Raw genomic sequence first — 16,064 nt, forward strand, 5'->3', positions numbered from 1 at the left:
TTACTCTTGATCGAGGCATACCATACGCTCAGAAAACATAAGTAAACAACGAACATCAGGTTGCATTTTGTCACTATAAAAACCAAGTTGTATAATTGTGGCTTTCTCATTAATCCAAACTACGATTCCATGGCTGGTTGTGTTTAATATAATGGTGGGAATGTCTATTACATATTCAGCGTGATTTTCAAATAGGGGAACATGGGGAGACTTGACCAAGCGCAAAATTCTATTTTTGGCTATGACGTCTTCTACTCGGTTCTTAAAATTCTTTCAAAAATATTTTTATGTTTGTTACGGCCCCTTAAGGTAACTTTAAAAAACTGGAATGAAAAATCCTATCCTTATAGAAAATATTCAGTAATTAATAAATTTGCATTGAGTGATGTAATTTTTTATCAAACTTTGTATAGACATATCTACTCGACTAATAATTCTTATTAAAGTACTCATATATCATCTTATTCCTTATGAAGCAGTGAAATAATTTTACATAAATCGGAACATTGGAATAGTTATTACTGAAATTTGCATGACATTGCAATAACTAATGTTGGGGAGACTTGACCAAGATTTTATGGTGAGGCTTGACCAAGTGGCAATAAGCTGAAGAAAGATGCAAAATTCCTGATATTTATTATTCTTTGGCATCTACTGTTAATGTTAATCACGCCACAAAAAAAATCCCACATCAAACATAAGTCTATATATATATATATATATATATATATATATATATATATATATATATATATATATATATATATATATATATATATATATATATATATATATATATATATATATATATATATATATATATATATATATATATATATATATATATATATATATATATATATATATATATATATATATATATATATATATATATATATATATATATATATATATATATATATATATATATATATATATATATATAGTATTAGTAAACAAAGTTATTAGTAATATGACTGATTTCGGGACCTGTGAACATGCAATGTTGCAGTACAGTTAATCCTTAAAAAGAAATGCATTAAAAAAATCAAAATTTGTGAAATGCAGCCCTTCTATATTTTTTACTGCTTCCTAAGGATCTCGACAATATGGAAAAAATAATTACAGTATGTTTTATATCATTATTTTTTGTTGTGATTTTTCAAAATTTTCTTGGTCAAGTCTACCCAAGCCTTGATCAAGTCACCCCGCAGTGGGGAGACGACTAAAAAAAACGATCACAGAAAAAATTTTATAACTTTTGAAAAATTAGATTAAAAATTCTGCAAAAAATCATGAACATTCACAATAATATCACACATTATATCTCAATGACTTTTGAGGGATTGAAGGCTTTTTTAGAGATTTATGCAGGTTTAGATGAAAACCTGGTCAAGTCTCCCCATGTTCTCCTACGTACAATGAATCGACAGCTACGAACTTGAGTTGTTATGTATCGACGCTGAAACACTTGAAACCAGCTGCGGATCCAGAAGAAGGACCTCTCAAAAAATGAAGAAATGAAAGAAATGTTAACAAATCTTAAGTTAGTTTCTCAACCCAAAATAATTTCGAACCAAATTTTTCCCTGGTTTTCAGACCCACTAAGAAAATTTATTCTTGAGGAACTAGAAAATTTTAGAGGGATACATGATGAGGGAAGGGCGGTTTAAAGAAGGGTGTTGAGTGATCTGGGGGGAGGTATCCCCCTAACTACGCCCCTGTTAAAATACAGAAAAGCTAAGTAAGTCCAAAAAAAGGCCGGGATTAAGTTGATGATGATCAGAGTGATTGCATAACCTTTCTATAGGAGAAAGGAAAAAATGTGAATTTGCTGTGTGTCCGCACTCTTCAATCCGTAACTCCGGAACCGGAACTCGGAATTCAATGAAATTCAACAGCAGTCTATGGAAACGTTGTACCTTTCATTTGAGACTGAGTTTGATGAAATCGGTTCAGCCATCTCTGAGTAACCGATGTGCATATTTTTGGTCACATACGTACATACATACACACAGACATTTGCGTAATTCGATGAACTGAGTCGAATTGCATATGACAGACGGCCCTCCGGGCCGGGATTAAGTTGACCATGTTCAGGGGGTTCACGTTCAATATTTTTGTCAGGGTACACGTTCAATATTTTTGTCAATACTAGAGAGTATTGACAAAAGTATTGTACGTGTAATGGAAGTATTGGCATATTGACGATGTGCATTTCAAATGAGATTGACGTATTGAAGCAATATCGTCAATACTGTGTATTGACAAAAATATTGAACGTGTGAGGGCCTCACCTTGTAACCTCTATATAGGAGAAAGGCAAAAACCTACCCAGAATCACACCAGAATAACCAGAACACACACTACAATTGCAGACGAGAAAACCAGAATCACACACTACAATTGCAGATGAGACAGGCAACTAAAACACTGCTTTAGGCCAATTGTAGCGGGCCGTGATTCTGAAGGTGATATTCATTGTACGGTTCAGGTAGGTGCGCTCGTAGGGACTTCGCGATCGCCTGTATTATCGCGAATGACTCGAGCATTTGTACATTATCGTGTTCGATCGCGCATGCGTTTGTATGTCGCGTGTACTAACGTGTATGCAACTTCGCGTGCATAAATTCTATATTAAAACTGTGTGTTCTAGAATGTTCATCGTTTTACAGACATAAAAGAAGCTTTTGCAATGTGTTTGGATCATGGAGAAGCTTTTAATAAAAACCCGTTTTAATCCACCTAGTGGTGCAATTGTGCCTTTCACATTTATCCAAACTACGATTCCATGGCTGGTTATGTTTAATATAATGGTGGAACTGTCTATTAGATATTCAATGCGATTTACTCATACGTACAATGAATCGACAGCTACAAACTTGAGTTGCTATGTGTCGACGCTGAAACAGGAGGGTTCGGGGGTTTGGACCCCGCCAAAAATTTTCAATTTGTTAAGAAATTTTAAATTAGTCTCTCAACTCAAAATCATTTCAAACCAAATTTTTCACTGGTTGTTCAGACCCACTAGGAAAGTTTATTCTAGAGGAATTAGAAAATTTTATTCGCGTGAAGGGGTACTTTATGAGGGAAGGGCTGTTTAGGGAAGGGTGGTGAGAGATGTGGGGGAGTGCCCCTCACCGTATCACCCTAACTACGACCCTATTAAAATACAGAAAACCTATGTAAGTGAAAAAAAAATTGGCCCTCCGGGATTAGGTTGACGATGTTCAGACTGATTGCATAACCTTTCTATAGGAGAAAGGCAAAAAGTTTTCATAACGGCAACTTTTGACAAATTTTTATGATTCATACTATTTGCAGTCAAAAGTAGAATTTTATTTTTGAATATGATTTTAAACGCCATTTTAAATCAAAATGTTTACAATAAATTTTTTTGAAATGTGGTAGTTCTCCAGAATTTATAAATTCTGTTTTATCAACACAATTATTTTGTTTTATTACGACTTTTTCAGAAGTTATTCGCGTTTCTCCATCAACAGCAACTAGTTTTTCTTAAGGCCCATAACATTCCCTGTAACTTTTTTATTGGCATCAAGGCGATATTGTCAACCGTTTGAAAGCTATACAAAAACAATCAAAATATTGTTACACGGTTGCGTTTCGGCTTCGCCTTATCAGAAACCGACACTAACTTTGGATTTCGGTTTTGATTTTATGACCTGTTTTGGGGCAATTTGTTTTACACATACTTCGACTAAAATCGGTAGTAACCATTTATTCATTAACCCTTTCATGCCCAACTTTTTTCTAGTGCATGAAGGGTTTCAAAACTATTTTTCCTTTAAAACGGTGGGGTCAAGAAACTCGAAAAACTTTTTTTCATAAAGGTAGGTGCTTTCCTTGCAGTGCTAGAAGCTGCTCAATTTTTACCTTCCATTGCTCACTACAATTCTCCTAGAATATTTACAATAGTCCAACTGCGTGGAAAACGTAGCCAAAAATAGTCTAAATTGATAAATTTTATCAGTTTTCACTAATATTGCAACATAACGAAGTTATATGAAAAATTCATGTTCCGTCGTATACGTAAACGGTCCCTGGCAGCACTGCTTAATTGGAGTTCAATCAGACTAACTACAATTACTTCAGTTTTAGAGCTGATCCTTGTAAGTGTTAATACTTAAATGAAAGCCAATAGTCACGGTTATTAGCCTTACTTGTTTTTGTGAGCAAATCTGGCCTTAATCAAAAGTTATAGCTGTTTAAAAACGTTGTTGTCCACAAATAACATGGGCATGAATGGGTTAAGTGAAGAAAACCGACAAAATTTTTGCTTTACTGTCTTGACTTTGTTATATCTACCGTAATTTCTATCTCTTCCTTGGTAAGCTTTAATTTTTCACTTTACGTTGGATTACAGACCCGCTTTTAAATAAACTCGATTCGATGCAAATTTGATGTACAGATAAGCTCAGAATTGTGTTATTCTGACTAAAGCAAGCGAATTACGTGTCTGGCGACAAGCCTTCTATGAAGGACTACCGTGTCTACATGCCCGCTCATAATATTGAGATCGACGGTGCAGTCACCGATTTGAGTTTGTTATGCGTGGATCTACTGAAGCACGGAGTTGCTTATTTAAGGGACCCCTTGCTCTAAGAAGAAAACATTTTGAATGGCAATCGCACTGGGCGGGATAAAATGGTGTATCCTTTCAAACTGGTGTCAAGTAACCTTTGGCAGGAGATTCCACATATCCATGCCACGTGTACAAACAGCGTCCAAGGAATCTGAAGCATTCACTTAAAAAGTACTCTAAGTACTCTTATGCAGGAATATTAAAAAAAAAAAGAGGTACGCCAGTACCCACGACAAATGATTAGGCTCCCTTGGTTGAAAAGTGTGATTCTAATGATCTCCACGTGGGGATTTCTTTTACTAGGCAAATGAGATTCCGTACAAAAACTTAAATTTTTCTCTTGAAAGCCTACCAAATATGTCAACTCGAGCGAGTTCTGACACAAACCCGAAGTAAACTGTTCTTGATCTTAGCAATTCGCGATAAGTCAAGAAGTTTTCGGTGCTTCCAGGAACGCCAAAAATCTGATGTGACATTTCAACCAGAGATTCAACTTAGTTCAGAACTAGTTGAAGACCGACAGCTTTGTGATGTTGTGGAACTCTTCCCGGCATTGAGTAGGCTTCAATTTTCACTGTACGCCGTAGGGTTGTCTTCTCGACTACAATTGAATCTAGCTAAGGAATTCCATCCGAGATCCGTCCGAAAATCTTTAAAATCATGACCTTAGACCTTAGAAAGTTTTTTTAGATTCTGATTAAACTTTACACGTTTCACCGGCTTGGAAGACTAATTTCCTCATTCAATAAAATGATTTTGACTCAAGAACAATTTTTCAAAAGGGCTTAAAAGTTTCTAGTTGTAGCATTTTCGAATAAAATGTTCGATTCCGTATTTTATATAACAAAACAATCTAAGAACGAATTACAGGGAATGAATACTTCTGTATGAATAATATATACACTGAATAAAATGTTAAATCATTTTTCACAAAACACAAATTTATGTTCAAAATTTAAATTGCAATAAAACTATTTTTTTTATTTTTGTTTAGTATTTTGCAAACAAAAACCTAAAGAGAAAAGAAACATTTTGAATTATGGAGAACTTATCGGCTTTGCTAACGTTAACTTATACATGTTTTTAAATTGCATACACATTGACATATCAAACTGTAATTTTTTTTTACAGAATAGGGTTCTAAGTGTCATTTAAAATCAAAATGCATTTAACCAAAATCTTCCAAAATGCGATAGTTGTCGGAGTATTTGGAATTTTTCTACAACAATAACAATTAATTCGTGTATTATACCTTTTTTAAAAGTTATTTGCATTACCTCATCATAAAGTGTCAACAATCTAATGTTTATCGTTTTAAAGACGCAAAAGGAACTTTTCGATGTATTTGGATCATGGAGAAGCTTTCAATAAAAAGTTGTCCTAACAACAACTTTTGATATATTTTTATAATTAATACTATTGGCAGTCAAAAATACAGTTTTCTTTATAAATATCATTCCAAGCGCTATTTTCAATCAAAATGCTGGTAACAAAATTTTACTGAAATGTAGTAGTTCTCGAGATATTTTATATTTTGTTTGAACAACACAATTATTTTGTTTTATTTCGACTTTTTCATAAGTTATTCGCATTTCTCTATCAACAACAATAGGTTTTCAAAAAGCCCACAACATTTTCTGAAACTTTCCTTTTGACATAAAACTGATATTGTAAAATATTTGAAAGCTATACGAAAACAATCAAAATAATATTCAACCATAGGGTCTGCTGATTAAACTACATAGTTGGATAATATTTTTGTTGTTTTCATGTACCTTTCAAATGGTTTACAATATCGTTGTGATGTCAAAGAGAAAGTTACGGGAAAAGTTATGAGCCTTTTGAAAAACCTATCCTTGTTGTTGAAGAAATGCGAATAACTTATGAAAAGGTCGTACTAAAAGAAAACAATTTAGCTGTTAAAACAAAATTAAAAACTTCTCGAGAACGAAAACATTTCGGAAAATTTTACAATCATATTCCAAAATAAAATTGCATTTTTGACTGCAAATAATAGATATTATAAAAATATGTCAAAATTTGTTTTTAGGAAAACTTTTTTATTCAAAGTTTCTCCATGGTCCAAATACACTGAATTGGATTCTTTATCTCGACAACTATCGCATTTTGAAAGACTTTTGTTAAAAGCATTTTCATTTTAACTGGCACTTAAATTATATTCTGTAATAAACTTATAGTTTTGTATGTCAATTAGTATGAAATTTAAAAATATTTTTAAAGTTATTGTTAGAAAAAAAATATTTACCGATAAGTTCTCCGTCATGCAATCACTTTCAAAAAATGTCTTTATTAGGTTCTTGACAAAACATAAAAAATTTAAAAAAGAGGGTTTTTACAATTTAAACACTCATTTTACATATGAGAAGAGTTTTATTCAATCTATTTTCTGTTGAATTTTTCCTGGTACCGACCAGTAATACCACGTAGAAGACAATCCGTTTCTCGACATAATTCGGTAAAAATTCGCTTAAGGTTTTTGCTATCGTGCACTATCCTAACTGGGGTAATGCACCATTGATTTTTTTTATAATCTTGTCTCTTTCATTCAAACTCAGATGTATTAAAGACACTTCAACCAGTCTTTAGTAAGGTTGAACTGCATCCGTCAGATCATAAATAAGAGGAACGAGAAATCATATTTTTGCTTCGACCCGGATTTCATCAAACGGAATCCCATTAGGCAAACCATTACGACGAACTAACAGATAAGCGGAACAGTGGCCACGGAGACTCACAAACAACAGACACTATCTAGAGTACTAGCATGAAGCGAGGAATGAAGCATCCATTTTTTTTTCATAAAATCCTGCTACGCTCCCAGCAAGATCAGACGGACGTTGTAATCTTTACCTTTTTGCCCATCCACTTTGCAGTGGACAGCTGCAGAGCCCGCAAAAAATAGCTCTACGAGATATGATGAGAAGTGAAAGGATGCAGAGCAAATCAAACAAGCTTTCCGAAAACGTAAACATTTTGCTTGGAGAAGTGAATAAATATTTGAAGTAAAATAAGCAAAAGTATATTTCCATCCGTCTGCAGTGGTTCTCCTGGAATGTTCATCCGCATTTTGTTCCGCTGGAACGCACCACAGAACGTGAATGTCTACAAGTGGGTAAATGACACGGTACACATCAAACATGCGATAGTCTGACTTTCAGCAATTTACATCAAATTTCTGCAAAACTGCATACGGCAAAAAAAACAGCAACAGACGATGGCAAGCATCCATCATATAATCCTACTAACAGGGCTAACTCTTTCCGGATAATGATGGGACCGGGGTTTTCAGGGGTTGACGACGGAGGCTCTGATCTAACCGAGCCAGAAAAAGTGAAAAGTTGCACAAAGTTGCCATTCACATGCTCCCTCGAGTACTTTGCAAACAAAATGCTGGAAAATAGAAACATTATCAAAGTCCTATTTAATTAACTTAAGTTCACAGCAGCCACTGGTTGTTGGTTGCATTCCCTACGGGAGATGCTCTCAGAGGAGCCTCGGATGCAAGGCGACCAGGTTGAAAGAGTAGCAAGCAAAACCGACATACTATACGGAACCGTGCGATTTGATGGCTTGCTTAGTTTGCAGTCCTGGTTCTGGTTTTGTCTCCTCCATCGGAGGATGGAAGGGTCAAACGTTGTTGAACGGCTGGAATTGGGTTGTTTCAAGTAGCATAGAATTGCAACGATTGGCAGATGAAATATTTGGAGCCTGTATCCCAAATGGCAGGTTAAATAAATAACTTCAATGAATCAACCTATAGGAAATTAGAAAATTTTCTTTTTCGTGAAACTTTGAAATCCTAAATATTGGTGTTTTATAGACGCAAATCAATGAACTGAGTCTAACGAAATGAATCTTTACAGAGATTTTTAATTTCATACTCTGATTCAAAACCGCAAAATACAGCAAGCTTTAAATATAGAGCAATTCATTTTAGCACTTTAACCTTCTATCACAATGGACCAGCGCTTCTGCAGAGGAACCATGAAGCGTAAAGAGCTTTTCAAATGAAATTTCATGTACTTAAGTTGATTAGATCATTGACTACGGGGGCAGGTGAAGAGGCTTCATCTGCCTCAAGCTGTGGAAAACGGCCCCAGACTGACATGAAGGACATCTCTGTCCTGTTCTGCTTTCTGCTTAGTTCACTCATTCACTCACTCACTCACAAAGACACACACACAGATGCGAAAGATCACATGCACATCCCCCGGAACCAACCCGCCGCATCGTCCATCAATCCATCGGCAGTCAGTTTGAATTCGATCCACCGGGCAACCATTTTACCCTTTTAAGCGCAGACGGACGGCTTTAGCGAAGCACTGCTGTCACCTTTTTTCCTCCCTTTAGTAGTCTCCATCAGTACTTGACGCTCTTTGACAGCTTTTTATTCTAGCGCAGCATGAAATAATTATGCCACAATTGAGCCGCCCGCCATCAAGAGTTGGGTTCCAACTCCCCATACCATCCGCCCCATTTGCTGTGTTGCATCCGGTGCGGGCGCTGCTGGGTCGGTTGGTTGTCTTGTTTCCATCATCGATGTGATTATATCCTTCTTGGCAACGCCGCCACCGCCGCTCGGATGGTGAAGTGGCTTGAGCCTCCCGCCCGGCAACCCAATCCCAACCGGCAGCGGAGGCAACTACACGCTGCGCTCTTTTGCTGCGTTCGCACGGAAACGTTGTTTATTAAAATTTGATCTAGAAAATTAATTTTTTATTTACCTCTAAATAGTGAGTAATTTTATTTTTTTAATTCATTATGCTCATAATAATCAAACAATTCTAATTTGTTATTACGAGCCGCTGTAGTGGATCTGCCTTTATCGAGATAAAAGTTTTTGCTTTCTTATTGGTGGTACTGGTTGTTGGTTTGGAGGTACTAAGCGCAATCATTATTATTTCGTTGTTGATATTGCAAACTAGTTTTGAGATACAGAACGCAACAGTTATTGGTTGACTGTTGGATTGTGTTTTGGTAAAGTATGTGGAAGGCTATTTGTAGGTTTCCGTTAAAAAAGGTTGGTTTTTCTTAGTGGTTTCGGCGCATGGCTTTCTGTAATGTATCTATAGAATTGGCACGCAGAAATTTGCCCCAGTTTTGGTTTTAGTTTGTTGGTAACAATTCAATAATTCAAAAAGCTAGAAGCTCGAAAAATTAACTTTAACTATTCGACTGCTTGTTGAATCTTTGACAACTTTGTTGTTAAATCGAAAACACTGAATTCTCAGTAGTACATCTTAGATCAAGTTGTTGTGCAGTTAACTTGTCAAATCAATTGCTGGATTGTTAGCTACGAGAATCCGCCAAATTATTGACTTTAAATTGCTGAGAATTCAGACATTTGAATTCCTAATCTTTATCACCAAATTTAACTGTGAAAAGTTAACCCATTAATGCCCAACCTTCTGTACACTGAAACCTTCATTTACGAACTTTTTACGAGGTAAATTCGAAATAACGAACTCTTTTTTAAGAACCAAGTACGGTACGTGTGAAGTTCTACACAATTTAAAATAGTCTTAGCCAGCTAACACTAATAAAATTTGGGCATTTTCGAAACGGGGTTGATGAGTAGATAACGGAAATGGCGAAATCCCGTTTAAAAAACTCTTTATAACCTCAACTATATGGATGCTTTCGAAATAACCTCAACAATATGAGTATTTTCAGAATGGGATTGACGATTGGATACCGGAAATCGATGTTTTAGGCCATTTAGAAATCCAAGACACAGCCTTATAACCCTTTCGATTATTAATCATCAATTTCCGCCCATCGAGGGTAGACAAAATCGGGGGCTGATAAAATCGGGTCTTTACTGTATGCCAACAATTCTTTATAAAACAAACAAGTTAACGAGCAAATGACAGAAATCGATGCATTAAATATATTGGCAAATTGGCGTCATTCGTCGATTTCCGTCATTTGCTTGTCACGCCCCACAGTGGCGGATCTTCGAGCAAAAGACCGACAAAACCTAAAATGTTCCCTAATTTGGCTGAAAATCACAAGTTAAGCTAATTTTGAGGTTCTGAGATCATTTTTTATGTCAAAAGTCATACAATATTAAATGCATTTTTCCATACAGTGACATTGAATCTTTCTTATGACTATGATCCCATTTTTATAATAGATTTTTCGTTACTACTCACAAATATCAAGAAAACAATGTCATAAAAAATAAAGAACACTACTTTAAATCCATCGTATAACGAGTTGGTTTACTGTAGATTGTTTAATTATCTTTCACAAAATACCACTCGCCTCCATATCGGTAACAAAAGGCGCAGAACGGGACCATGGTATTCAAAAATTTGCGATATTTTCTCATAGAATGTAAAAATATGTGACCGTTCGAACTGTTTCGCCTGATTGTACAGAATACATTTCGTCGTTGTTGTGCTATCTTATGACAAGCGCCATTTAGCACATTTCGAGAAAAACGATTTTTTAAGTTTGAGAATGAATATCTTGAAACTTATAAATGGTATAAACAATCCAAAGAAGACAATTGATGCTTCTATCTATTCTGCATTAATCTCTCTAATATTACGAAGATCGATTGACTATATTGTGAGTTTTTACTATGAATGTAAACAAAAGTCGCACTCACACGTGTCATAGGCGTGTATTGATGATTTGTATGACGTGTCATAATCGTGCATGGAAAATTTTCCATAGAAAAAAATCATCACTTTTAAACTTTTATTCATATCTTTGGGTTCATATGGTCTATAAACATTCGGTAAAATGCATTTTTAAGGAAATGAGTCAGGGAATCTAGAAAAAAATGTTATTCTTGATTTCAGTGTTGCCAAATATCTTTTATTTCCAGTTCAAAACTAAAACTGTGTTTTTCTCACAACTCGTATAATTTTATTTCGAAAATGTTTATGCCATTGTGTTCCTCAGACATTTTCACACATAAAACTGTCTAAAACTTCAATATAACTTGAGCCAATCCCTAGATATAGTGATTTGAAACAAAAAACTCACAATTTCTCATCATGTTTCTAGCTATATCTAAGTAACCAAGTAGATTTCTAAATTCTGAAAACGCCACTTTGTACAGATTTTTCAAACAAGTAATATGGCATATCTAACTCAGTTTACCCCAAAATGGCGTTTGTCATAAGATAGCACAACAGCGACGATTTGTGAAATAAGTATTTTTCATCTGACGACCTCAAACATAATTAAACAAAAAAAACCTGTTTTAATCCACCTAGCGGTGCAATTGTGCCTTTCTCATTTCTCTAAACTATGGCACGGAGGCTTTTTATGTTCAACATAATTGTGGAAATGTCCATTACATTCTTAGTATACTTTGCACTTATACACAATGGCATGCCAGCCACGAACTTGATGAGCTACGTGTCGACGGTGAAACACTTGAAACAAAAAAATATCATACTCCATTAGCCTAATCAGCATTAGATCAATGTTATCTGCTTGCTAACTCATTTTGTCATGCGGGGGTGGGTATGTGAGGAGGGCGAAAGTCCCACGAACGAACGACTCCCCAGCTTAAATTGGTATGCTTTGTAATATAGTGGTGGTTTAAAGATGATGGGGTTGAAAGGGAGGGGTATGAGGTGGTGGTCTGAGGGGTGATTTAAGGAGATTTTTAAAGGAGGGGAGTGAACAGTAGAGGGAGGGGGGGTGTAACCCCTCTCCGTAAACCATCAACTACGCCCCTGTTAAAATCCAGAAACCTTATGCGAGTCCAAAAAAAAAATTTAGGGGGATTAGATTGACGTTTTTCAGAGTGATTGCATAACCTTTCTATATGAGAAAGGCAAAAATGTGCAAAATCCAAAAAAGTGAACCTTCGTCAAATTTTTTTCGTGTTTGCATCAAATCTCGACGTTTTATGCACCTTGAATACATTTAGCATCAAAAATAAAAATTCTATTTTTAATTTTTCCTATAGTTTTCATGAGAAATTTCTGTGTGGCCGCACTCTGAAACCCGTAATTCCGGAACCAGAATTCCGATCGATCCAAAATTCAATAGCAGCCGATGGAAAGGTTGCACCTTTCATTTGAGACTAAGTTTGGGCAAATCGGTCCAGCCATCTCTGAGAAAAATGAGTGACATTATTTGACACATACGCACATACATACACACACATACACACACACATACACACACACACACATACACACACACATACAGACTTTTTCCGATCTCGACGAACTGAGTCGAATGGGATATGACACTCGGCCCTCCGGGCCGGGATTAGGTTGACATTTTTCAGAGTGATTGCATAACCTTTCTATATGAGAAAGGCAAAAACATAGTTCCAATCAACTTTGGTGAATAGATTATAATCACATACCAAGTTCTTTTGTTTCCCTATTAAATGAACCTAGTTGTGCCAAAATCGGACCAAAATCAAAGAGCAACATGCATTTGAAGTGAACATTGAAAATGTGCGTTCGTTCCAAAAATACTCATATTGTTAGGGTTTTGGACAAGTTTGATCAAGCGGAAGTCGCCATCTTTCATTTGAAACTAACGTCACTCATCAATTTCCGCAATCTAGTTAAAATACCCGTTCCAAAAAACCCATATTGATAGAGGTTTTGGACAATTTTGTACAACCGGAACTCGCCATCTTGGACGCCGTCACTCATCGATTTCCGCAATCTACTTGTCACTCCCCCGTTCCAAAAATATTCAATATCCTTCCTGTACTCATCAAACCAGTTGCGAGAATGTCTTGATTCACTTTACTTGCATTTTGATCGATTCATTTTATCAGCTATTCTTTACAGTGATTATGTAGATCTTTGGACTTATGGTGAAAGACGATAATTGACCTGTGATATCCGTCGAACTTCAAACTATATAGAGTATTATGTCATGAACCTCAAAGAACATACAGAGAATAAAAAATCATCAATATAGGTATTACTTATTACGCTTATAAGTCTTAAGTTCTGTATATCAAGAAGTTCTTGGGTGACCTCATTGAACTTTGAATTATAACCCTCCATGAGTCTGTACTGCATCCATACACGACCGAAAGAAAACTGGATACGCTTGTAGATCGTTAGATCTTCACTCCAGGAAATTTTTGAAATACCTGGAGCATGAGTAACTATGCGCATACCTACCTATTTGATACAGAATAAATTTTAAATTATATAATCATTAAATTTTGTAAACTGTTTTTACGAAAGGAAATTCTATAAGAATGTGAAGAGAATTTTTTCTGCGAGTTAAATCCCAAATAACGAACAAATTTTTTAAGAATCAATTCTCTTTCCGAACCCCCGGTTTGGTTAGTAAATGAGGGTTCCAGTGTATGTGGTAGGTCAATCTTATTAATCCAGTAATTATGTAAAACAGGCATTATTGATGAGTTAGTATTGTGCATATTTTCTTGCTTACGTTAGGCAAGTAAGAGGGATTTGTTTCGTTGTATATGATTAGTTTTATTTTGATTTTCTCAGAAAGGGTTAGAACTTTTTGTAAGGGTGAACAATTTTGAAATTTTACACACGTTAATAAATGTTCCCTCAAAACTTTTGCAAGATCGGAGCATTACAACTTGAGTTACAGCTATTCTCAGATCGCTATCTGTTGATCGCTCCTAGGGCAACTCAAAGTCAAACATGAAGAAATAGTTTCGGTCAGTCGATTCTTCACCACATCATCACAGTTTCGTAACGGATGCCAGTTCGACGACGACCTCAAAATTATCGCCATCCATATTAACAGGGTTCTTGGTTTGAACGTTGCCATATTCTACGCCGTGTTGCTTGTTGTTTTACCATGCAGTTTGCTCCCTGAGCTAAACTTCTAAACGTTATCAGTATACAATTACGGATGTGGTGTATATGTATGTAGCTCACTTTTTATTTTTAGTAACAGTTCCACATCATGCCTTGTAGATCTACGACAAGTTAAAATCAATCAAACTTGTATTTATGCGTAATACGGGCACTTTTATTCACTGTTGCCAGTGTTTCGCGCAGCGCAGCCGAGGGCAATGATACTGTACTGTTTGTACAGTGGCTAGCTAACAAAGCAGTAGTTGGAATAGATTTCTAGCTTTGCTGATGGCTGTAGCGAAATGATGTTCGGCTTCCGACAAAGCTACGGTTCTTGTTTTGAAACGTCTCTTTGTATAGCTTGTACGTGAAAAAAGATTTATTAATCATAGATTAATGACGCACATTGTGACGATGTTTTCATAAAAGTTTTTATGACCTTAAAATCGGAGAGCACAGGGCATAACAAAGGAATTTTCAACTAAACTAAAATCATTTCCTAAACTAAAGTCCATACCCGAACGCTATAACCCTACCGTACACGCAAACGAAAAATTACCTAAAATTGTGTTCTTTTGACTCAATCTCGGGGTATCGTGCAGGAATGTAAAATTGGGTTGAAGGTAGTTTCCATTTAACCACAGCAAAAATCAAAATTCATTGATAGGTTTTTTATACTCTACCTTGAAATCAACATACCTACTAAAATTTAAGTTGAATTTACCTAATTTTAAGTATACTCCAAACAACAAAGTACCTTACTGTACAGAAGACCTCGACTGAGTCGAATCTCTCGTTTTGTTTTTGAGAACACTAATAAGTGCGAAAGTGACGCACAACTCAAAGGTAAGAACTTATTCTTTGAGTTGTTTTATTTTTCCGTGTAGACAGAACTGAATATGTGAGGTGGCAAAGAAACCCCGCATTCGACGAGGCAGTATAGCAGAGCCTGATATCAAATTGAGAACTAAACTTGTTGTTGTGATGTAGTAGGTAATGATTACTCAGGTTGCAATCGTTTTGGTCGTTTTAACGGTTAAAAGATCAAAATCGAAAGCAGAAACTTTGTCCTATGACATCAAATAGAAAACTATTTACGCTATCAATGAAAGCAAATGGAAAACTCGTTGAGATGGTGAAATATTTCAATAAAAACAAAATAAGTAATCAATTTGATGTTTGCTAAAGAAATAGAAACAACAATTTTTTCTAAAAAACGCAAAGCAAAGTGAGATCTAAATATGATGTCATCTCTGAAAAAATTTAAACCGATATCAAAATAAGATTTCAATTTGATGGCTGATATCAAAATATGATGTCTACTTGCTGTAATTTTGATGTTTGACTTTGCTCGGGCAGGTTGCACAGTGGAACGACTTAGAACAAAAGATGGACTAAAGTTAAAATTTTGCCATATCGGTTCAAGTAGGACGGTATTATGTAATTTTGGTGTGCTGAATTCGTTTTTGATATTAAAAATTTATAAAAATGAACATTTGCTATTCCTTAGAGTGTCTCAAAAATATCAATTTTATCGAAAATGTTCTTAATTTTTTTGTACATTAACTTTCGTGCGCTAGATCGTTTTTTTTTTTTTTTTTTCCATACGTTTATTTGACACGGCATTTGCAAAAGCTTTTTACGCCAGTTTCTTT

At 35.4% G+C, this 16,064-nt stretch overlaps 1 protein-coding gene across 1 annotated transcript in view; it reads left to right on the forward strand.

Moving 5' to 3' along the window:
• Positions 1–16,064, forward strand: part of LOC131678784 (protein sax-3-like) — a 459,615-nt gene that overhangs the window by 104,117 nt on the left and 339,434 nt on the right. The gene's annotated exons all lie outside the window — the stretch shown is intronic.

Source organism: Topomyia yanbarensis, chromosome 2 (genome assembly GCF_030247195.1).
Source record: "Topomyia yanbarensis strain Yona2022 chromosome 2, ASM3024719v1, whole genome shotgun sequence".
In the NCBI taxonomy this organism is placed as follows: domain Eukaryota; kingdom Metazoa; phylum Arthropoda; class Insecta; order Diptera; family Culicidae; genus Topomyia; species Topomyia yanbarensis.